The sequence below is a fragment of the Eubalaena glacialis genome, chromosome 7 (assembly GCF_028564815.1).
Source record: "Eubalaena glacialis isolate mEubGla1 chromosome 7, mEubGla1.1.hap2.+ XY, whole genome shotgun sequence".
NCBI lineage: Eukaryota > Metazoa > Chordata > Mammalia > Artiodactyla > Balaenidae > Eubalaena > Eubalaena glacialis.
In genome coordinates this window covers 29,553,331-29,578,749 of record NC_083722.1, presented here as the reverse complement: position 1 = coordinate 29,578,749, position 25,419 = coordinate 29,553,331, and the positions used below count along the sequence as shown (strand labels likewise).

Genomic DNA, 25,419 nt, shown 5'->3' with positions numbered 1-25,419 from the left:
GCACATCAGAACAAGCACCTGGGGGAATTTCTCTTTTTTTTTTCCTCTTTTCATTGGTTTATTTGTTGTTTTAATATCATGCCAGACCAATTGAATTAACATTTCTGGCAGGGTAGGGAGCTGAGCATCTGTATCTGTCCCAGCTGTTTCTGATGCAGAGGGAGGTTTGAGGTCTGCAGGTCCACGTTTTCAGCATCCCATTGCTCTATCCACACTCCTGTCACTTTCCATCACCAGCCTATAGTCCTCTGTCTACTAAAGAAACTATGTAGAAACAGAATCTTAAGGGGGATGCATTTAGGAGGCAGTCAATCAATGGTGGATGAATGAATGGTTCCATGGGAGTATGGACTCAAATGTGATCTACCCAATAGTTTTTGATGCAATTAAGCAGCCAAGTCTGTTATTTGAGGTTGTATTATATATCTCACGTAGAATCAATCATGGTGCACAATTACGAACCAACAAACATTGAGAACTTTCTGTAGGCCTAAATTCGTGCTACGCATTCATGAATTGACATGGTCCTTGTCCCTAAGAAGTTCTCAATCTCATCGGGAAGGCATGAAACAGAAACTGGAAGAAAAAATGTAAGCTTAAAAGACGCTATTTACTAAATGCCTACTAGGTACCAGGCACAGCCCTCAGTGCAATTAATATGTTCATTCATTTAATTTGCCTCTCACAATAAGCCTGTGAGGTAGGTGTTTTAATCCTAATTCATAGATGAGAACGTGAAGGCTCTCAGAGAGGTTACCGAACTGACCCAGGCCACCCAGCTAGTAAGTAACAGAGTGACAATCGCCCCCAACTTGGCCTGTCTCCAAAGTGAACTGCAGTGTGAAGGGATGAGATGACTGGACGAAGTTGGACAGGGGGAAGTTGGGTGAGTTTGGGAGTGACCGAGGTCGCCAGCCAGACCCTGAAGGATGGGCAATGCTTTAATGTATAACGGGGCAAGAAAAGAGAATCCCAGGCAAAGGAGAAGAGCACAAGCAGAGGCCCTTGTCTCTGTTTAAAGGGAACAAAGCAGCCCAAAGGGCGATGTTTAGCTGTCCCTTGAACTCCTTGTGGACGTTGCCTTGGTCAGCTTGTCCAACCACTGTGATGAAGGCTCAGCCACGGTCCCTGGGAGTGCATTGTTCTCCTGAGCAATCACCATCAACAGAGAAGGCAGAGCTATTTTTTGCTCTGACTTGGAAAGAAAATGAATGTAATGACATTAGGGGTCCAGTGATTCTCTCCTTCCTATAATAGACTGTAGCGGAAAGAGCACTAGCTTTGATGCAAAACGGGCCTATGTTCTGATTCCAGCTCCATCACTTAGTAACTGTTGGTGAGACACTTAACCCCATGGAGCCTCAGTTTCCTGATGTGAATAATGGGGATCACAGTACCCGCTTTGCAGCATTGTTGTAAAGATTAGAGATCGTGCCCACGAAGCACAAAAATGCCTGGTCACAGCTGCATTTGTTAAGGGCTGAGTTGTGTCCTCCAAAATTAATATGTTGAATTCCAACCCCCCAGCAGCTCAGAATGTGACCTTGTTTGGAGACAGGGTCTTTAAAGAAGTCATTGCGTCAAAATGAGGTCATATGGGTGGGGCCCTAATCCAATATGACCAGTGACCATATAAGAGGAGGAGATTAGGACACAGACCCATGCAGAGGAATGACCACATGAAGACACCAGAGGAAGACAGCATCTACAAGCCAAGGAGAGAGGCTTCTGAAGAAACCAATTCTGCCAACACCTTGATTTCGGACCTCCAAGCTCCGGAATTGTGAGAAAATAAACTTCTGTTGCTTAAGCTACCCAATCTGCAGGACTTTATGACAGTGCTCCTAGCAAACTAATATAGGATTCAATAAAAATGATACATCTTTTTATTTTTTATCACTCAAAAAGTGTGAGTGTGGCCCTCTGGTCTGCTGCCCAGTATTTACTATTTATTCTGGCAATGTTTTTATGAAAATTGAAAAATGGATTATTGGTGTGTCTGAATAGAGCATAAAACATACACAGTTTAAAACTGAAAGACAAATGAGAATTCATCTCTAGTTCAAGCACTCTGGCCAGCCCTCTACAAACACACACACACACACACACTAACACACACACACACATGCACACACACACACACACCTCTTAGTTTTTTAGATGAGAAAAGTAGGGCCTGGCAAGGGCTATGTGTCTCAAAGGCAGCTAGGGGTTGAATCAGTCAGGACTGAAGAGCTCAACCAAGGATTCTTAAAATTCTATCAATAGATAATAATGTTGTCCTACAGTCAGACAAGTTGTTTGTGATAGGATGGTGGAGAATAATTATCAGCGATGATGATGGTGATGATGCTGATGGTGATGATGCTGCTGATGGTGATGATGATGCTGCTGATGATGGTGATGATGCTGCTGATGGTGATGATGCTGCTGATGGTGATGATGATGCTGCTGATGATGGCGATGATGCTGATGGTGATGATGCTGCTGATGGTGATGATGATGCTGATGATGATGGTGATGCTGATGGTGATGCTGATGGTGATAGATCCCTGTCATTTACTGGATCTGTTTCAGGCATGGTGCTAAGCTCTCTCCAAGGATTATGTCATTTAACCCACTCAATGATCCTGTGATACCACTAAATTATCCCTAATTATTCCATATTTAAAAATGGAAATGGAAGGTTAGAAGGCTGAGTAGCTCGCCAAGATTGCACAGTTGATATGTGGTGATGACAAAATTATAAATTTTGCAATCTATTCCATTGGGAAAAGGTACCATTTGGCCTATGAGATCTTCTCAGTGGGATATCAATAAGAATAAATGAAAAACTTTCTTTATATGGACCTTAGACCAGGCAACTGAATTCTAGCCTCACTTTGGCACTGATTGGTTCGTGAACTGGGGCAAGTCACTTCACCTCTCTGAGTCTCAGTTTTCTTTTCAGCAAAGCCAGGGAGCTGATGGTCCCTGGTGATTTCAAATTTGGGGTGGAGGAATTGGCCTCTGAAGGTCCCAATACTGTTCAAAGAGTCTAAAATTTCTCACAATTATTTCAAATCCATTGTAACCTCACTTAGGCTTCTGAGCCTAATCAAAACTATCTCTTGCACTTATCTCTCCCATCTCTGGTTGACTACACAGTCCAGGCCTTCACTGCCCCTCACGTGCACCACTGCGATGGCTGGATTCTTTTCCTCTCTGCCCATCACCTATGTAGATGCAAGATTGACCTTCTGGAAGTGCTCTTCTCATGTGTTACCTCTGTTCAGCTCCCAGCTGCTTTCGGAACAAAGGCAATGGCTTTTGCTGATGCTGAAGGCCCTCGTGACCTGGAGCTGGCTTATTTCATAAGCATCTATCATATTTTCACTACTGTAGCTGGTTGCTTTTTCATGATTTAAAATAGTGCAAGAGATTTCCCAGTGTTCATGCAAAAGTAATAATATGAACATTAATCTTTGAGACTTAATCCTGGGAGTGGGGAAGGGTAGTTATTATGGTCAAACTATCTTTTAGTGTTTGGCAAAACCAAAGTAATCCTGTCATCATTTACTTGGTTTCTTGATCTCCCTTTTTTTTCCTGTCCCTTCGCCTCAACATAATCACCACAGATTCAAATTCTATCCACCCTTTAATGCTCAGGCAAACGACTTCCTCCTGGTTGGAGATTCCCTGCTCTGTTCAGCTATAAATGGGAGGTCAGGACTTGTGAATATGGTGGGCACATAAAACTCAAGATATTTGGTTAAAAAGTGGAGGAGAGAGAGTAGCGATTCTTCCCATAGGTAAACTGCTTGGTTTCCGTGTCATGCACAGAAGGTGATGTTATATGCGTGGCTTTCTTTTTAAGAAAGGAAGAATTGCATTGCATGCTAGGACACTAACAGGGGAAGCCATGCATCTTACTAACCCTTGGCCTGTGTGTGACTAACTGGACAGGTATTGTATCCTTTGAAAAAGCCAATGGTATATCTTCCTATGCCCTGTTCCCTATGTTCTGGGGCACATACTATATTATACTACTACTAGAGAATAATTCAAAGCAGAGTTCCTCTTGATGGCAGATGATGAATGGTAGTACGAAATTTCAGGACTTCCATTGCAAATTTGACTGAGATTATTATTCTTTGCTCAGGGTTGCAATTAAGACAGGATGTCATCAATAACCTCCCTCCCGAATTGCAGAAGTGCAGATTAAAAGTCCTCAAGGACTACTTTAAGAGCCCGCCTTCACAGATCTGTATTTTCAAACACAGAAGTGATAAAACTTACCTTTGCTGACCTTATCTAATGAGATGATTCATCCGTCACACATGCAGAACTATAAGCTAAATATTTATTTAACACAAACACGAAACACAATACCAATGAAAGAACTGCCTTGAAATTTTTTTTTTTCTATTTAATTTTCCTTTGCCTTAAAATAAAGTCCTGCAGTAGCATTGTGTCAGGGTAGCTCAGTCCTATCAGATTACAGAGGAACATTTGTTTGTACACAATGGGGTCAAGTTTTCTAAAACACACTGCACATGTGTGTGGCATTGATAACCTTTTATCCTTCTTTCCTTATAAATCACTGGAGGATTTTAACCTTTGAGCAAGAGATTGCCATCTCCATGAAAACATTAAGTTCCTAACTCTGCTCTTATCTCAACCATCTTGCTACTTTCATTTACCACATGGAGGGGTTTCCCTAAGCCCTGGCAAAACAATGCATTTCGACTGCCATGGAGGGTGGCCCTGGGGTTGGCTGCCAGGCTGTATAGAGCCTCAGGGGGCTTGGGTGTTGGTCCAAACCTTTACAGTTCTGTGGTTCTACTCTTTACGAGGTGAGATTCAAAATAATACTGAGTATTCTAATGACAACAATAGTGGCCCAAGCAGAGCAGTCCCTGGTCGCTGCAAGAGGAGGGGCCTCAGGGCCCTCATTGCCAGTTAGTGGGGAGGTCTGTGCAAGGGTCCAAGGCAAGCAACTGGGTGACCGAGGCAGAGGTGGGAGGGGGCACTCGGACACTCCAGGGGCCCCGGGGCAGCAGTTATTTGTCTACCTTGTGGTTGCAATTATTCCAACATTTTAATGTTCGGCAGGGCCATCTTAGCCCTCTGTGTTCCTTCCTTTCCCAGCCCCCATTCACTCCATATCTCTGACATGAGGCATTGGTGTCCCTAGCCATTGACTTCACTTCTCTTAAATTTCCATTTTGTTAGACTTTAAGAATAATGTATGTAAGTGTGCTACTTAAAATGAAAAAAGTATTATTTTTCCCCCCCAAATACAGTAGCCTGAGAAGTCACGGCCATTCCAAAATTTCCTTAATCTGGATAGTCTGACTTTAGTCCTCACCTTATTATGAAAAGTATTTTCTAAAGGGTAAGCTGGGACAAAGTGAGAGAGTGGCATGGACATATATACACTACCAAACGTAAAATAGATAGCTAGTGGGAAGCAGCCGCATAGCACAGGGAGATCAGCTCAGTGCTTTGTGACCACCTAGAGGGGTGGGATAGGGAGGGTGGGAGGGAGGGAGACGCAAGAGGGAAGAGATATGGGGACATATGTATATGTATAGCTGATTCACTTTGTTATAAAGCAGAAACTAACACACCACTGTAAAGCAATTATACTCCAATAAAGATGTTTAAAAAAAAAAAAAAGTATTTTCTAAAGTGTGACATTCTTCACTAGCGCTCGTCCTCCCTGGTTTCTTGTTGGTTTCTGACCACACTTAATACCTCCTCCTTCACAGTCCCCTCTTTTCCCCTGGGGTCTCTCCTCGCTCCAGTCTTTGCTCCTTTCTCTCCTCCTATGATTCCATCCTCCTCATCCTACACTGTCTCACTGTAGGCCCTCCAAACCTCCCTTGGGTCCTTGGATGATCTCCCTTGACACCCTTTCTCTTAGGGAGCTTGTCCACATCTATAGTTTTAATTATTAATTTACATGAAAAGTCCCCAAACTTTATTTCCACCTTGATCTCTTTGCTAAATATTAGGAGCATCTTTCCAACTGGACTATTTCCACCTGGGTCTAAATTCAGCTCATCCAGAACTAATGTGTCTCTTCTCTCCTAACCCACCTCTTCCCAGGTTTGCCAGCTGCTGGCTTCATTTTTCAGTTTCACAGACTCACAACCCCACAGGTATTCCTGGTTACAAGAATCCAGGGCAGGAGTGGGAGGAGCAATTCCACCATTTGCTAAGTCCTGTAAATACCTCCACTGCCATGTTTTCTTTTCCTCGGCCTCCAAATTGGTGTGGACATTACTATCTCGTCATTATCACTATCACCGGGATGACTGCAGCAATCTCCTGAACCCTCCCTCCTTTCCTCCCTGTCCAATATCCAGTACCATCAGCTGATTCATTTGCCTAGAACACTATTTTTCACAGACTGCTACTGTACCACATTCAAGTACTCTGAACATTCTCAAATGCCCAGAGAATATTTGGGCTAATTCACCTGGCAAGCATGGTCACCGCCACCTAAGGAAACCCCAGCCCTGCTACATTTTTCTTCCATGACACTTGGATACAGAACAGCCTGACCTACTCACAAGCTTTTATTGTACCATTTTTTGCAAAATGTGTCCTAAATATGAACAACAAATATTGGTTGAATGGATTGCTACCTCTTAGCTTCTTCTCACACTATTCTTGGCAGCTGAAATGACCCAGTCCTCCCTTCTGAGATTTACTCATTATTTCAGGTCTTGCTTATTCCCTTAGTAACAACAATTGCTATCATTTATCAAGCCCTCGCTTTATGCTGGCATTAGACTAAGCGCTCTGCATGTACTAGGCTCATTTAATCCTTAAATCCTATATTGTTTGAAGTAGCAATATCCCCATTTTACTGATGGAGAAACTGAGACTTCGGTAAATTAAATCACACACCCCAAGTCACACAGTATGTAGCCAACTCTGTTGCCGAATCTGAGCTCTTACCCTTTATAGCACATGCCTCTTTTCTTGTCTTTTCGAGAGATACATCATTCTTTGGAATACACTACATTTCTCTCCTCCGCTACTCTGCTGGCCCTGGCATTTGGATTTTTTTGCAGCACTATTGTGGTTTTTGGAGCACAGCATAGTAATTAGGTCTCTGGACTGGTAAGTCAGACCGCCTGAGCTGGAATCCCAACTTCACTACTTGCCAGCTTTGTGTGCCTCGGGCAACTTATTTTAAATTGTGTGTCCTTTTGTCTATACAGTAGGTATTATAATAGTACCTGAGGTATTGGATTATTGGAATAACTATATGACTTAACAGTCTTTGTAAAGCACTGAACACAGTGCCTGGCACATAATAAGTACTCAGTAAATATTACCTGTTATTATTAAAATTCCCAAGGCCTGTGCCTTGCCTCCCATTCTGAGTATAAGCTGATTAAAGGAAAGGATTCTCTGTCTTTGTAATTCCACAGCTCTTTGCACACCTATCAACGTAAATGCTTCCACTAAGCTGTGACTTTAAAGGTTTCACCTTTGTGATTATCTTTTAGGAAATAAGCAAGACTCCAGTTATTTTAACCATCATCACTAGAATCAGACAACATGAGTTGAAATGCTGAGCTGGTAAATAACGTGTGAATTCATAGCGCCTCCACAGTCAACACAGATATTTAACCCAACAAGCCTTCCTGCAGCACCTACTCTGTGTTGAAACTCTCAGGACCTGGGGAAACTGAGGCTGAGTGCCCCCCCCCCACCCAGTACTCCTTATAAAGGAGACAAAGATTACAGCGATGAGTGATACTAATTTGGATTATACTGAGAAATGTCGGCGAGGAAGTTTCTAGGGACACATCTTCTGATTAAAATACAGCTCTGGGGATTCCCTGGTGGTTCAGTGGTTAAGAATCCGCCTGCCAATGCAGGGGACACAGGTTTGATCCCTGGTGCAGGAAGATCCCACATGCCGCGAAGCAACTAACCCATGAGCCACAACTGCTGAGCCCGTATGTCACAACTACTGAATCCTGCGCACCTAGAGCCCGGGCTCTGCAACAAGAGAAGCCACTGCAATGAGAGGCCCAGGCACCGCCACGAAGAGTAGCACCCGCTCACCACAACTACAGAAAAGCCCGCGCGCAGCAACGAAGACCCAACGCAGCCAAAAATAAATAAGTAAATAAATAAAATCTATTAAAAAAAAACAAACAGCTCTGAATTATTGTCTATCCATCTATAGATCAATCCAGAAAGTGACGGATCATGCAAAGGATAATTAGTATTTCTTTTTCTGGGAAATGAGACACATGTTAAAATGACATTGAGTAGAATAGATGACCCCCACCCCCGTAGTCATTTGGCGGTAGAAGAGCACGTCCTGTTTACCTAGAACATTTCATCTGATCTTGTAAACTCTGCAAGTAACAGGGAGCCATTGAATCTGCAGGGAAGCCAGTGGGGTTGTTCTGATTTAAACTTGAAAGGCAGTGCCATTGTCTGGGGAATGGAGATGCCTCTTCATTCTCACCTGCAGACATGAGAGGGGGTTGTTCCTCTCATATATAGGAGCCGCCAGAATCCTAATACATGATGTTCACAGCTGCCGGCACTTCTGGCCCCAACTTCTCGGCTCCATGAAGCGGTATCACTTCTGCTTCTCAATTTAGACTTTATCTCTTACAGTTTGGACTCAGTGGTTCTCAACCCTCACTGCATAACAGAATCACTTTGGAGGTTTAAAAACAAACGAACCAAACAAAAAACCATGCCCGAGCCCTTTCCCCAGAGATTCTGACTCAGTTGTTCCAGGGAAGTGTCTGGGCATCGTTTTCTTTTTGTTAAGTTTCTGGGGGTGATACCAATGGACAGCAGGCATTAGAATCTGCTAAAATCTGGACCAGGCAATAGCTTAATCTGTCTACAGACTTCCAGCACAACTGGGAATCCATGTTGCTACCAAGTTGATAGAATCTAGCCAATCACATTCATTCTCTATTCCACATGACTTTTATCCTTATGTTGGAAAGGTAGAGATCTGGGCTTCTTCTTATTTCAGTGCCCCCAAAAGACTAATTGAGAGATGCTGAGCAAACAACGAAACCTCTGAGCCTCTCATTTTTGTATTCCATAAAATGGGAACAAGCTACCTGCTTTACCTATGACATGGTGAAGGATGAGGAGGTCTCTATCAGGGGCTAGCACTGTGCAGCAGGGTGAAATGATTAATTGAATTACCCCGAGAAAGAGTCAAGGCAGGCGAATTTAACAGGATGGTCAAGAAAGCACCAGAGAATGTCCAAAATCAGCAGGGCCAACTGGCCCTCTAGTTTGGGGTAGAGAAACCTTGGGAAGGGCAAGAAAATGCCAAATAGCAACTGAAAGTATTTTGTGATTATTCTTGGACTTGACATTGCTCATGCAACTTCATTCCAGATCCTCTCTCCATGACCCATACCGACTTGTTCACAGTGTTTTTTTCTTATTCACTTGTCTCATAATAATGTATGGAAGGAAAAAAATAAAAGGCCACCTTTTTACAGAAAGCCAAAAGAAATAGAAAATGAACCCAACTGTTAAACCCAACTATCATCCATTAAATAAAAAGGGAATCTCTCCCACGCTCTCCCCATTTTCCCAGAGCCAACCACTTAATCTAGCTGACTAGCTATCATCTATCTATCTATCTATCCATCCATCCATCCATCTATCTATCCGGTTAATTTTCTTTTCTTTTATTTTCCAGAACAGAATGCCTTTGATGGCCTTCAGGAGAGAAGCCCAAACTACTAGTTGAAAAATCTAGAATTTAATCCCTGGGAAATTGTTATGAATACTATTAGTTGCCAAAGCCAAAACCAACACAAAAATAATAATGCTGAAAATGAATAAAACTCTTTCAAACTTTTCTAAATATTAAAAGAGCTGTTCACATTCCCCATGTATTATTTTTTCTTTCCAGTGAGAGGAAGGTATTGTTAAAGACCAATACATGGCTCTGACAATGAGAATTTCTTGTACTCCTACGTGCCCTGACTTGTCCTAAGAGCTGGGAAGACAGAAAAATAAGTCATTTAACTGGTAATATACACAGCAAACAACTGATGGGATAACATTGGGGAGGGGAAAAAACTAATGCATATCGGGTGTGCGGGGCTTGAAAAATTGTTAGCCATAGTCTATTATAGTACGAATATAGTCATGCATTACTTGCGTAATTCAAAAATGAAAGGCCCCAAACATTAGCCCTTTATGAAGGGAAAAACTGGGCTGCAGTGAAGTGGTGTGGCCTGGCTTTCTACAAAGTACAAGAAAACATGGTTTAAACCCAAACATGGGCAGAAGACCTACATAGACATTCCTCCACAGAAGATACACAGATTGCCAGCAAACACATGAAAGGACGCCCAACATCACTCATCATTAGAGAAATGCAAATCAAAACTACAGTGAGGTATCACCTCACACTGGTCAGAATGGCCACCCTCAAAAAATCTACAAACAACAAATGCTGGAGAGGGTGTGGAGAAAAGGGATCCCTCTTGCACTGCTGGTGGGAATGTAAGTTGATGCAACCACCATGGAGAACAGTATGGAGGTTCCTTAAAAAACTAAAAATAGAACTACCATATGACACAGCAATCCCACTACTGGGCATATACCCTGAGAAAACCATAATTCAGAAAGAGTCATGTACCACAGTGTTCATTGCAGCTCTATTTACAATGGCCAGGATATGGAAGCAACCTAAATGTCCATCGACAGATGAATGGATAAAGAAGATGTGGCACATATATACAACAGAATATTACTCAGCCATAAAAAGAAACAAAATTGAGTTATTTGTAGTGAGGTGGATGGACCTAGAGTCTGTCATACAGAGTGAAGTAAGTCAGAAAGAGAAAAACAAATACCATATGCTAACACATATATATGGAATCTAGAAAAAAAAAAGGTTCTGAAGAACCTAGGGGCAGGACAAGAATAAAGACGCAGACATAGAGAATGAACTTGAGGACACGGGGAGGGGGAAGGGTAAGCTGGGACGAAGTGAGAGATTAGCATGAGTGTAAAATAGCTAGTGGGAAGCAGCCTCATAGCACAGGGAGAACAGCTCCGTGCTTTGTGTCCACCTAGAGGGGTGGGATAGGGAGGGTGGGAAGGAGACGCAAGAGGGGGGGATATGAGGATATACGTGCACGTATAGCTGATTCACTTTGTTGTACGGCAGAAACTAACACGTTGTAAAGCAATTATACTCCAATAAAGATGTTAAAAAAAAAAATGGTTTAAGCAAACCACACATCATACGGCATTTCCTTCCTTCTAGAACACTCGAGACAAGCCTGCCTGCTCTTGATCCCAGCACTTTTCTTGACATCCTTCCCAGCGCTGACTTGCAAACCCCTTTCCCCTCAGTCTGGGTGGGGCAGCATCTTACATTTCACATTCCCAGGACTGCCTGGGTCCTGAGGATACCCGTGCCCCTCCTGCTACACTCGGGGTAGCCTCCCCTGCTGCCTGGCATGGAAACACTCACATAGCAATTCAAAAATGCTCTGGTCTTTACGGTATTTTCTGGCTCAGGGATGGGATAACTCATTAAAAAGAAAGAAAAAGAAAAGGAAAGCTTTTTTTATTTTAGAGGAAATCCTAAAAGCATCCCAGCTCACTGCCTGACACTCAGTCTCCCTAAACGCAGTCTCACCAACGTAACCAACAGCCTGCATGCAAAATGCCCTTGACCAGACATGCTTTGTGCTCCCAACATACATGTCACAGCTACAGAAAAGAAAATCAGGCAGAGGGTCGTAACTGAAAGATGCCTTAAAGGAGTGTCAGAGTGACCTAGCTGCCCCTGAGGTCTTGCTACAAAGGGAGACAGACCCCCATTAGGAGAAATGCCTGTTACCTGCCCAGCACCGTTGTCCCAGGCCGGCTCCTGCTCTGATCAGACGTCTAACAAACTTCCAGGTCTCCACTACGAGGCCATTCACCCCACAGCCTCATGCTCGGTGAAGGGAGAGTCAAACAGGACTCATCGGGAGGGCTCAGGCAGGTCCGGCAGCTCCAAGCTGAGCTTAGTCTCGCTGCTGACCAGTGCCTTCCTGCCGTGGTCCCCCGAGCCTCACAGGGTCATCCCCGATGGCTAGCCGCTGTTTGAAAACAAGAAGTGATTTCCTGGTCCTCTTCCCTGGATGGCGTATGCGATTTCCCTCACGCCCATGGGAAGTCTTTCAGGTCATTCTTATCTGGAAACCTATTCACTGAGTGGCCGGACTTGTTTGGCCAATGCCCTAGTTTTTGCTTCCCTTTCTCCAAGAAAAAGTTCAGAAAATGAAACCAGAGAGAACCCCAAATGTGTTCGAGCTCATGGCCGGTGTAGGATGCCTGGTTTAAACCTTTGAAAGATGTCCACTAAATGAGATTGTGTTTTCAGAAGGGAAATTAAAATTATCAATGAGTTTCATTTCTAGTGGCACTAAGAAATAAGAGATTAAAAAAATCTTGAATATGAGAAGACCTAGTGAGGTTGTTTAGTCCTAGCCCTGGGCTTAAGGGAGGGTTGCACTTCAAATATGTCACATTCAGGGGCATCCAGATTTCCAGGGAAACTCTATGAATATTTGTGCATCTAACTACAAATTCTGTAACACTTAAAATATCATCTCAATAACACTAATGTTTAAAGATAAGGAGATACCTGGAAAAAGGCAGGTTGGCAGGCTGCAGTCAGGTGGTTGGGTTTAAAATGAATTAGAATCACTACGTATAAAATAGATAGCCAGTGAGAACCTACTGCATAGCACAGGGAACTCTACTCAATGCTCTGTGGTGACCTAAACAGGAAGAAAATCCAAAAAAGAGGGGATATACGTATACGTATAGCTGATTCACTTTGCTGTACAGCAGAAACTAACACAACATTGCAAAGCAACTATACTCCAATAAAAATTTTTTTAAAAATGAATTAGAATCAGAATCAGAGTTCTTGAGCCGAAAGTGACCTTACTCATCCTCTTTTTACAAGGGAGGAAACTGAGGTCCAAAGAGAAACAGTGACTTGCCCAAGGTCAGAACACAGATGGGAAGTAATAGGTGGTCATCTAATTGTTCTTAAACTTCAGTGTGGGGAATGATCTTCAATTTCCTACTCTAAAACGCTGCCCACAGGAAGTCTGATGAATGGCTGTCCTAGAGCCCAGGAATCTGCATTGTAAGTGCTCCATTAAGTCTGACGCAGGCCGTCCCCAGACCGCATTGAAAGAAACCCTCCTAGTGTCAGGACTGTGTGTCAGTGCCGGGACCCCAGAGTCAGACTGTAGGGATTCAAACCATAGGGCCACTGATTCCTATTTCTGTGGCCTTGGACACGTTATGAGACCTCACTGAGACTCAGTTTTATTATGTGTGAAAGTGGAATAATAATACTGCTGAAGCCGTATATTATATAGGCTCTGGTAAAAGACTGGCATAGAGGAAGAGCTCCAGAACTGGAGACCTGGGCTCGAATCCTCCAAGCTCACGGGCCTTCCCTGTCCCACACCGTCTCCCTCCCTCCTTGCCAGCCTTCCTTTCCAGCCAGCGCTATCGCCCCGAAGGCAAGTCAGCAACCACCAGTCGTACTCAGGCTGGGGACAATGGTGAAGTATTTTGGCAAAAAGAAGATGAAACTTCAAAATATTATTATTCTACTTCTCGGTACTGATTCTCAATTGTATCCTCCAGCCCACTCCATGCCATTGTGGAAGACGTTGTTGGTTGCCCCCTGAGAGCTTACCCTCCACTTCCTCCCTGCTGCCAGCCTGGGCCTGGCTGTGCTCAGGGGGTGCATTGTAATAGGTTTAAAACACAGTGATGTCATTCTCCTTGCTGAGCCCTGGGTGTGCTTGGACATGTGGCACGTTTGTGGATGTACTTTACCTCTGGATTTACTGTCAGTGGCACAGTAAAGGGCCTTATTATTTAATCCAGTTTTAATGGCATTACGTATAGTAAAGTGTGAATCACTATGAAAAATAAATCTTTTGATTCTATAGAAAATACTCACTGTCATACAGAGTGAAGTAAGTCAGAAAGAGAAAAACAAATATCATATAATATTGCTTACATGTGGAATCTAGAAAAATGATACAGATGAACTTATTTGCAAAGCAGAAATAGAGTCACAGATGTAGAAAACAAACTTACGGTTGTCAAGGGGGGAAGGAAGGGTGGGATGAATTGGGAATAGGGATTGACGTATACACACTACTATATATAAAATAGGTAACTAATGAGAACCTACTGTATTGCACAGGGAACTTTCCTCAGTGCTCTGTGGTGACATAAATGGGAAGGAAATCCAAAAAAGAGGGGATATATGTATACATACAGTTGATTCACTTTGCTGTACAGCAGAAACTAACACAACATTGTAAAGCAACTATACTCCAATAAAAATTTTTAAAAAAAGAATAAGAAGCAAAATAACATCCCTATAGATAAGAAAACATGGCCTAATCTTACCCACAAACAAGAACTGTGAATTTCTATTTCAAAATAAATTTAAATACATTTTTAAAAAACATAGTAATCAACTATACTTCAATTTAAAAAGTAATTCTATAAAAAATAAATAACATACTACCCTTGACCAATAAGTAAATAAATAAATAAGAAGAATATTAAGACACATACACACAGAGCCAAATAGCTTAAATCATATTTTAGAATACAGTTGATCCTTGAACAACGTGTGTTTGAAGTGCGTGGGTCTACTTACACGCCGATTTTTTTCACTAACTACACATGACTGTATGACACGATCCACAGTTATCTGGTTGACTCCTTGTATGTGGAACCAGGATACGGAGCGCTGATTGTAACGTTATACACAGATTTTTGAGTGCGCGGGGGTGGGTGCCCTTAACCCCTACGTTGTTCAAGGGTCAAATGTATTCCAAATTTCTTATGCTAAATATTTGTGGTATTGACTTTTTCTATACGAAATGGACAAAGACATTCCAGATTCTTTTTTACACTAAAAACTTATGATATTAAATTTAAGTAGTAGAAAACACCTGAGTCTTGAAAACGCAAAGTAGCCTGGGGTTAAGCGTGTGGACACCAGATCTGCCCACTAGTAGCTCCTCAGAAACTTAACAGGTTATTTGATCTTTCTGTACCTCAGTTTTCTCATCTGTAAAATTAGAGTAATAATAAGACCTACCTCAGGGTTGTTGGGAAGATTAACTGAGTTCCATACATGTATAAAGGCTTATAACAGTGCCTGGCACTTAGTGAGCATGTGTGTTAGCTATTGTTATTTCTGCAGAAAAGAGGTTTTTGTTGTAATATCATGTAGGGATTTGGTACCGTCTTTGCCTTTGTTTTCTGCTGGCTTTGCCTCTGGTTCCGCACAGACTGGCACTTTGAAGGTGCCTCTAAAATATACCTTCTTGTGTTTGTCATGAGATGTGGTTCCTTTGGGGGTATCTTGAGTGGATTAGTATAGATGTAGATGAATGACACCAGCTGTGTTGGAAGGAATGAAGAAAATGTAGGAGGAACGTGTACATTATCATGGGGGTAAAGGACACTAAAATAACTTGGCAGGCTGACGGCTTTGGAAAGTAATTGTAAGAGAGAACTGAATGTCTGGTGGCAGAGTTCGCCCACCCCAGGAGAGGAAAGCTTGCAGACCTTGATACTTCAAGAAAGAGTGACGACGTGGGGGACCTTGACTCGGATGCATGTTGCCTTAAAAAACGCCCTGCTGTCAGTCAGCTCCTGGGTTAACGCTTCTTTGAAAGCGCTGTCTTTTCCCTGTTTGCGTTGGTTTGTGGGACGCCATCAACTCTGACACGAGACAGGGCGCTGTCAAGGCGGCTGTCCCTTTGCCTCACTGAAGAGCAATTCCTCTCTCATCCATCGTCCTGTTTGTTGCTAGGAACACTCTGTGCTCGTGGCACTCACTTTACAACGAAAACAAAGACAAATAGAAAACGGGACCACCATATGGTCTCGTCTGCAACCCAGAATTCACTGCTGATGGGAAGACTTTGCCCTGTCGCAGCTACAGCTGCCCTGTCGTTGGCTGGGACGGAGCCCTTCTCCTGAGTTCTAAGATGTTGTAGTGGGTGGCAAATTGAACCCAGACTTCAACCAGACTGCGATGGTGCAGCCTGCGTAACTAATTCACTAGTCGTGTTAATCTATGTTTGCGTTAGTATGAGGCGTCTCTTAGGACTTGAGGGGATAACCTCATTGGAGACAGAGCTATTTGCTCAGGCAGAAATGTCAGCACCAAATAAATGTGTCTTTCCCAGCATGCTCCAGGCTGTGTCACGCCTCTGCCCTTCCCCCTTCTTCATCTGGCTAACTTTTAATGTCCAGTTAAATTGCAGATGTTATTTCTTCCAAGGACCCTCCTAGCTCTCCCCGGCTGGGCCATGTGTTTCTTCTCCCTGACCCCAAACTATCAGGTATGTGTCTTTCTGCAGGGACCAGACTGCACTCAAATGATCATTTTAATGCTTAATTCATTGACTGTAAGTGCCTTGAGGGCCGGGCCCCGTCTTATTTATCGTATGCCCAGCTCCTCACTCGGTGCTGGCATGTCCTAGGTGATCCATAAAAGCAAACAAAAGGACTACCATATGGTCCAGCAATCCCACTCTTGGGCGTGTATCTGGAGACAACCATAATTTGAAAAGATACATGCACCCCAATGTTCACTGCAGCACTATTTGCAATAGCCAAGCCATGGAAGCAACCTAAATGTCCAGTGACAGAGGAACGAATAAAGAAGATGTGGTACATATATACAATAGAATATTACTCAGCCATAAAAAAAGAATGAAATGATGCCATTTGCAGCAACATGGATGGACCTAGAGGTTATCATACTAAGTGAAGTAAGTCAGACAAAGAAAGACAAATATTATATGATATCACTCATATGTGGAATCTAATTTAAAAAATGATACAAATGAACTTATTTACAAAACAGAAACAGATTCACAGATTTCAAAAACAAACTTATGGTTACCAAAGGGGAAATGTGGGGAGGGAGGGATAAATTAGGAGCTTGGCATTAACATATGCACACTACTATATATAAGATAGATAACCAACAAGGACCTACTGCATAGCACAGGGAACTCTACTCAATATTTTGTAATAACCTATATGGGAAAAGAATCTGAAAAAGAATGAATATATGTATTTGTACAACTGAATCACTTTGCTGTACACCTGAAGCTAACTCAATATTGTAAGTCAACTATACTCTAGTAAAATTTTTTTAAAAAGGCAAACAAAAGGAAACTGCTTCATCTCATTCCATTGTTGGGTTGTCCTCTTAACATTGGCATGTCCCATGGCTCAGTCTTTGGAACTCTTCTCTGTTGACACTTATTCCCCAGGTGATCTCTACCAGTTTTGTGGTTTAAATCTTTGTGCTGATGACTTCCAAACATCTACCTCAATCACAGACCTCACTCCTGCACTCCTGACCAGTATATCCAACTTCTCACTTGATAAATCCACTTGGATCTTCAATAGGCTCTCAGACTGAACACGTCCGCAATGAAACTCCTGATCCTCCCTCCCAAGCTAGCTTTTCCAACAGTCTCTCCCATCTCAGTAAAGCCCATCTCCATTCTTCCAGGTTAGCCAGACCAAAACTCTAAGACTCATCCTTGAGTCCTCCCTTGCACACTTTATATTTAATCTGTCAACAAATCCTGTCTACCTTCAAAATACACGCGTGGTTGGGTATTTCTTACCCCTTCCACTGCTATCACTCTCATCAAACCATCATTACCTCTTGCCTGGATGATCATCATTACCTCTAATTGGTCTCTGTGTAAGACTGCAGTTAAAATGGTCTTCATAAGATATAAGCTATGTAATGTCCACCTGTGCTCAGCCGTGCTCTCATCTCACACAGTCAAGGTGAAAGTCTTTTCAGTGGCCTGTAAGGTCTACACCATTGGCAGCCTTGCTCCTCCCACCATATCCTCCCTTAATTCCTCTCCTTCTTTCCACGTTGCTCCAGCCATGCTGGCTTTCCTGTGAGCCAGCTTGTTCCATCCCAGAGTCTTGGCACTGGCCATTCTCTCTGCCTGGATGCTCTTAGCCCAGGTATCCTCGTGTCTCACTCCCTCACCTCATTCCCACCTTTGCTCAAACATTGCTTCCTTAGTGAGGCCTTCCCTGACCACCATATGTCACACTTCAGTCCTCCCAACCCCCTTCCCTGATGAATTTTTTCCATATCACATATCACCTCTAATACACTATAATGTACTTATTTATTTTATTGGCTGTCTCCACCTTCTAACCCTCCACTAGGGTGTAAGCTCCCTGAGGGGAGAGATGCCTATTTGGTTCATTAAAGAAGCGTATTTGAAAGTGTAACATGTAAGCAAAGGTAAGAATGCCACGATGCTAGTATATACACAGCAGAAGTATACACCAAAGTCCATAATTATTCTACTTGTAAAACACTCACACCTCCACGTCTTGGCAGGGTAGGCCCTGTTTGTTTTTTTTTAATCCACAACCAGATGTTGGTAACGCTTTTGACCCAGTGTGACTCAGGGTCGGCTTTCCTTTGTTATTTCTATAACGAGGCCAGGAAAATTCCCCTCTGGCACTGACCTGTCCTTATGCAAGGAAGAAACCGACAGAAAATTGGGCGGTTTTATGGTATACAAATGGTCTTATTCTTATCTTTTGTGTGTATATCTTGGCAGAGACTCTGCTAAATGGAGTTGGTCATATTTGTACTCAGCTGTGGCCTCTCAGGTTTTATTTGCACTTGCTGTTACTGGATCCATTCCACCAATAGACAGATTTATTATGCCTTCTTGGCGTAAGTATCTTTCAGATACGTAAATTATTTTGCTGTGGTAGATCCCAGAGCTTTCCATCTTTTGGACCAATTGAATACAGTTGACTGCCATATTCTACCCACCCTCTTAAGTCTCCCGTGATGGTCGTAGCTTTGGTCAGAAATCCAAAGCAACCTCCAAGTGAAGTCCTGTTTTGGACCACTGCCAAGACTACCTTCCCTGCCTTTTCTTGGAAGAGGGAGAGACAGCATATGGGAAAGTGGAGACAGATTCAGGACACAGATCTGTAGAGGTGTCATCAACAGCCTTCTCTTGGCCTTTGTTGACCTTTTCTTATGCAGGGTTGACCATCAATGGCCTGGCAATCATCCCTAGCTTTTAGATTCCACCTTTGGCTCTTACAGGTGACCCACTATCCCATCCATGTAGCAGGAAGTGCATACTGTTGCCCATATGTCAGCCACATGCTGCAGCCTTGATGCACATGGATGTCAGAGTTATTGATGGACCACATATGTCATTGACTCGTCCTCCTTTATTCCCGCCCCCATCCCCACTACCCTCACTTTCAGCAACATGGAGAAGAGCTAGGTATTTGAGGACATGGGCATTCCTTCTTGTCTTTGTCTGGGAAGGAAGCTATTTTGAAGGAAGCTGCATCTGGTCTCAAGTGTGCAAGTTCCTTTGTACATGAACACGGGTGGTCACTCCTCTTCTAACTTGTGCTCCTTCACTGTGTGTCCTGGGTGCAGGTGCTCCGCATCGGCAGGTATCATATGCCTCAGGCAGCAGTGAGGGCATCTGCTAACATCCGGCAGACCCTAGTCCCCATAAGGGCACTTTCCATCCAGATTCCCTGGCTCTTTACTGTTTTCAGGGCCTCAACACTTCCTCTGCCACCAAAACAAAGGTTCCCCCATTTTTGCCTTTGATTGGAGAGGTGACTTCCTCAGAATTTATCAAGTCAATGAGTGAATAGCCATGATGCTAAAACCACCAGACAAATATGAGCTGAAGAGTCATACATGCCAAGAGAAAAATCAGAATCACAGGATTTGAGAGTCAAGGGGACCTGGTGATCATTCATTCTAGCGACCATGCTAGAGGGAGTTGAGAGGCTTCACCAAGGTCACAACACCCATTAGTGTCAGAACCAGAATTAGAATTGGTATCTCCTGCCTTCCCAGGCAGGACTCTTAACATTGTGCCTTGGCGCCTGCCCCAACCCCCTCTGGATACTCAGATACCCTTTCTTCTTACCTCTAAATTAAGACAATTCCCCAGGTACAGGTAAGGGGTTGATCCCTATATCTAATGCCTAAGATGATTTCTGAGTAGAGAGAGACAGTATTAAACTTGTGTTAAACCTGTAGTCTTTTCTTTATGATGCTTGGTCCACAATTTAATTAGTGCCAGAAATGATGCTCTAAATAAATTATCCCAATGCCTATATTCTTTCAAGAAAGAATGTTAAATGATTCTTTCTATTGTATTAGGATACAGCTGAACTGAAAGTGTAGTGAAGGGCACCATAGTGGTCTGAAAAATATGGCGCCAGGTAACATCAGCAGTGTAGACTGTCACCTCTGTGGGAGGATTTGAGAAGCAATAGAAAAACCTATGTCCACCTGCCTCTAATTCCTAAACTTACACTTTTAGAGACAAATTGCTTTAAGTGAAGGAACAACCTCTGCTCTGACTCAAATGCCTTTGAAAGGTGGACATATTGTCCATTTCCAATGAGTTGCATATAAGTATGAATTAGTTTAAGTCATCAAAGAGGTTTTAGTAACAAGAAGGCAATTGGGTAAGGGGGGAGGGATAAATTGAGAGGCTGGGATTGACAATATACACACTACAATATATAAAATAAATAACTAATAAGGATCAACTGCAGAGCACAGGAATTCTGCTCAGAACTCTGTAGTGGCCTATATGGGAAAAGAATCTAAAAAAGAGTGGATTTATGTATATGTACATGTATAACAGATTCACTTCGCTGTACACCTGAAACTAACACAACATTGTAAATCAACTACACTCCAATAAAAAGTTTTTTAAAAAGAGGACAATGGGGTTAGAGAGAAGTGGGGGATAGTGGAAAGGGGGAGTATTTCAGAGAGCAGTTCTTATCTGTGCCTGAGAGCAGACAAACAGCTTTTTATTAAAATTATCCTGCTAATTGTTGGTGGAATTGCTACAGTCACATGGCCCGACAACCTTCTTATTTATGTTAGTTTTCTCACTCCTCAAAGTCACCATTTCACATCTTCTCTTCTCTCCTCACTCTTGGCTGTAGTCTTGCCTCCTACTTCATTGAGAAAACAGAATCAATCAAATGCTCATCTTCCTATGTGCAAACTTCCCACACTCTTGCACCTGAACTGCCCTTTCTGCCCTCTGGTTTGAGAGGATGACTCAGCCCTGCTCCTGCCAACGACCTGCCTCTTCCTCCACTCGGCTCTGGGTGCCATTTCCTCTTTCATCTTCAGCACTGGATCAGTCCCAGTAGCACACAAACATGCTCTAGAATCTCTCTTGAAAAACCTTTGAGATCTGTCTCTTTCCTCATTAACTGCAATATTTTTCTGCTCCCCTTTACAGCAACTCTTGACCAAAGAGCTGAATACATTGACTCTGTCTCCACTTCTTCACCCCTCTTGTTTGGCTCCCAAGTCAGTCAACTCCATCTTCCTTCCCTAGTTCTGCGCTAGCGACTCTCATGACAGTCACCATGGTTTCCACATCACCATGGTCAATGGTCCATTTTCTGTTCTCATCCTCCTTGACCCTGCAGCACCATATGACAGAGTTGGCTGCTCCTGCCTCCTTGAAATCCCATTTTTTTCAGGCTTCTGTGGCATCCAGTCTTCTGATGTTCCTCCTACCCCACGGGTTCCTCCCACCTCTCAATCCCCTTGGTGCCCTTTCTTTCTCTACCTGCCCTCTAAATTTAGTCTGCCCCAAGTCTTGTCCATGGTCCCACCATCCTTTTCTACCTGTACTTTCTTCCAGAGTGGCCTCACCTGGTTCCACACTTGAAAAAACATTCACGGATGAGGACAAAGTAAAGATATTTCTAGACATATAAAGACTGAAACAGTTTGTATCTCCCTGGCCCTGGATGAAAGGACTGTAGGATTAAAAAAAAAAAAGATTTTGGGGCATGGACCCTTTTGGCCATCTGGTGAAGACTATGATTCCTTCTCAGAATAATGCTTTTAAATGTATAGAACAAAATACATAGGATTACAAGAGAAAATAATTATATTGAAATATAGTTACCAAAATATTAAAACGATGTGACTTAGTAATATATTTACTTCTTTCTTAATTTATTCAATTAAAAGATTTAATGAGGCAGCTTTAATAACTATCACACATTTCATGTGGTGATGGGAATAAACTAGATTTTTGAGGGTCTGAAACATAGTAATGTGATACCAAAATATCTGCGATTTCTATTGGTGACAAAGTCATAGGTACTGCTAATACTGCTGTGGCTTGTTACCTAGGTTCCTAATTAAAGGAAATCCTAAATTGCAATTAGAGGTTAGTAAAAATAAAGATATATTTTTCCCATTCAAGTTTGTGGACCCACCACCAAATTTTATTCATGTGACGTCCATGAACTTAAGATAATGTAGTTAAGAAAGAAAAATGGACACTCAAGAACTGATCACTTAAAACCTATTTTTTTAACTATTAGTTTTTTAAATTATTAGTTAAAATAACTAATTTGGAGGTGAGATTATAATAGAAAATATGAAAATACTGCGTAGCTGTGACAAGGAACATAGTAGGTATTCAACGAATACATTTTTAATGACTGAATCAAGGGGAGATTTTGTTTTACGGCTCATCCCTTTTTCAGGGGCTAGGATGTCTATACCGTCAGGAGAATCCAGTGCTTTCAAGGACACGGTCACGGCGTGGTTTTGGCTGCTAACACACCATGCCCACCAAGGCCCCCCCAGTAGGGTTGCAGGAGTCCCCCTACATAGATGGGGAGGTATTCCACCATCTTAGCCAAAGAGTAAAAATAACTTCTAAGGTAGAGCTAGAAATCCCCAGCACATAAGAGGTGCTCAATAAATTTCCCAAGACCTACAATACAAAGGTAACACTACTAGGTCAATATCACCTTCTGGTCAACCAGCGAAGGCCATCCCTGTGCTAAAGATGGCCACCCCCCGTCCCCCAGGGACACATCCCACCTCCCTCCTGAGTCCCTGCTCCATGGCTCCTGCTTCATGTCTTAACAGTGGGGTCCCTCCACCACCACTTCCCTCAGTTCTTCAGAGCCATGATGTATTCTTTTTAAAATGCTCTTTCAAGAATACATACTGTCAGGCACAATGACAACATTTGTTTGAGAAAGAACTCGGAAAAGGTTGGGCTGATGCCTGTGTTTGTGAACAACAATGGTTCTGAACTCCAGCCCCAAGAAGGGGCCTAAAATAAGCTCGCTGAGGAGAAGCATAAAGTTGGGAGAACAGTGGTGAGAATGGAAAATGAAGCACAAATGGAAATTAATCAACATTTCTGAAGTTCAGCTACTTGGGGAGCAGGAAGAATGTGCTTTTAAAAGCCTAGAGATGTGGAATGCTGGAAAACCAGATGGCTTGTGATTGAGCCCTGGGGAAATGAGCTATTCCATCATTAGCAAGACCTTGTTAGACCACGAGCACCACTTTTTATTTTACCTGAAGCGAATCTCTTTTAAAGAAAATGGTAAGGCACACACTTTCCAGATACTACACATATTACTCAGTAAACTAGCTCCTGTTCAAAACAACTTGCTTGTTTTAATATTAGGAAAAGCATTAGTTGTTCACTTCGAGTGCCCTACCCATAGTTTTATGAAATTCTGTCTCCCAAAATCTAAGTTGTGCATAACCCATCTCTTTGGAATCTCCTTTATTCACTGGTCTGTTCCATCTCATACCATGACGGCAAACTCTTGAGACCCTGTCTGACCTTCCAGTGTGCTTGGTGATCAAGTTGGTGAACCCAAAGTTTAGTTGCCCTGCATTCTAGCTTGTACCTTTTGAGTGTTTCAGGGACAGATGGAGTTAAGAGATGAAGGGAAAGGTGTTCACAGTGGCTGCTACAGCCCTTGGCAATGGCCCAGCACTGTGCAAACTGTCACTGTGATGCATGGAAGTTGCCCAGCTCCCCACAGTTCCACGACCTATCCCAGAGCAATAAGTCCAGGTTTCCAAGTTCAAGACCATTCCTAACTACATCACCACCTATAATTTAAAGCTGGCCTCTTGGGACCACTGAACTATTTTTAGACCTGATGCATAGTACACAAAACATAGCTACCTATTAACAATTACATGGTGATTCCAGGACCACACCCCTTCAGTTTACCTTGTCTGACCTGGAACATTAATAGAGGGAAAACAACATATATTGATATTTTTAGTCTTTTCCTGAATTCCTCAAATGTTGTTCCATTTTCCATTTTACTTAGGGTCAGTGAGATCTGGACTTTGTGCTTTACCCAGTGGGATATTCACACACATGCCTCTTCCTGGGACTCTTTATTTGAACCGGCTGGACCCTCACTAAACAAGGGCACTCTTATGAATGAGCTCCAGCCCTTGGATCACTTACTGGTCTACATGAGAAATGTTCCCATATTGTCCCTTCTTAAGTGCCAGAATCACCTTATACATCAAATGCCTGATCAGGGATACTTATGTATACTAACAGGAGCAATATTTAAGTATACTTCTATGGTTGACATCATAAAATTTCCCAGGAATCATGTAACGACAAAGAGTGAAAATTTGTTCCCTAAACCCATGAATACACACATGCACACGGGCGCACACATGCACGTGTACACCTCCCTCTCTCTGTCTCTCTCTGTCTGTCTGTCTTTCTCTCTCTCTCTCTCTCACACACACACTTCTCTGCATTGTAAAATCCGATTGAAGAAGGCAACAGCCTGCACTCATAATTCTGGACGATGGAAGCATCTAGTATATTTGACATCTGGACCAGATTTTTTATTAACTCTACCCTCTTTTATATGAGAACATTATTTTCAGTGATGGTCCTTATTTTCTTGATTAATTCTTTAGATTTAAAACAACTAAAAAAGAGAAAAAATTTTCACTTAAATATTAATTTTCAGTAAAACATTAAGGTGTGAGCTAAAATGTGTAGTTGTCAAATAAAAAGAGTACACCGTGCGGGTAGTACTCTCCTTCACTGTTTTCAATTTTAAACACAAATCAAAACTCTATGAAGTCCCATAGAATGACAGAATTGAAGCAACTCTTGTTCCGTTTATTTGTCTATACAATTACTGTGCTAATATTACTTATTTTTAGCCTACTGTTCAAATGCAGGGATATGTCATGCTCCAGGGGATAGAGTCACTTCAAGCAACCTCAGACAGTTCCAAACCATTAGTAACTTATTCTTGGAACAAGAACATGTAGTGGAGTCCCTCTGTGCCAGGAGCCAGTATATGACTGAGTTTTCTGAATTAACTTCTATGTAGAACACAGTCTTTATTAAATATATGTGGAATCTAGAAAAATGATACAGATGAACTTATTTGCAAAGCAGAAATAGAGACACAGACGTAGAGAACAGACAT

General features: G+C 42.5%; 1 protein-coding gene across 6 annotated transcripts in view; it reads right to left on the bottom strand.

The window, feature by feature from the left end:
• ADGRF5 (adhesion G protein-coupled receptor F5) overlaps positions 1–25,419 on the bottom strand; it is a 111,222-nt gene that overhangs the window by 63,561 nt on the left and 22,242 nt on the right. The window contains exon 1 of one of the 6 annotated variants that reach the window (XM_061196116.1): positions 11,867–12,153. The exons of the other annotated variants lie outside the window; for them this stretch is intronic. The gene's annotated coding sequence lies outside the window, so the exon portion shown is untranslated. Of the gene's footprint in view, positions 1–11,866; positions 12,154–25,419 lie in introns of those variants that run through there. 6 annotated transcript variants of the gene reach the window in all.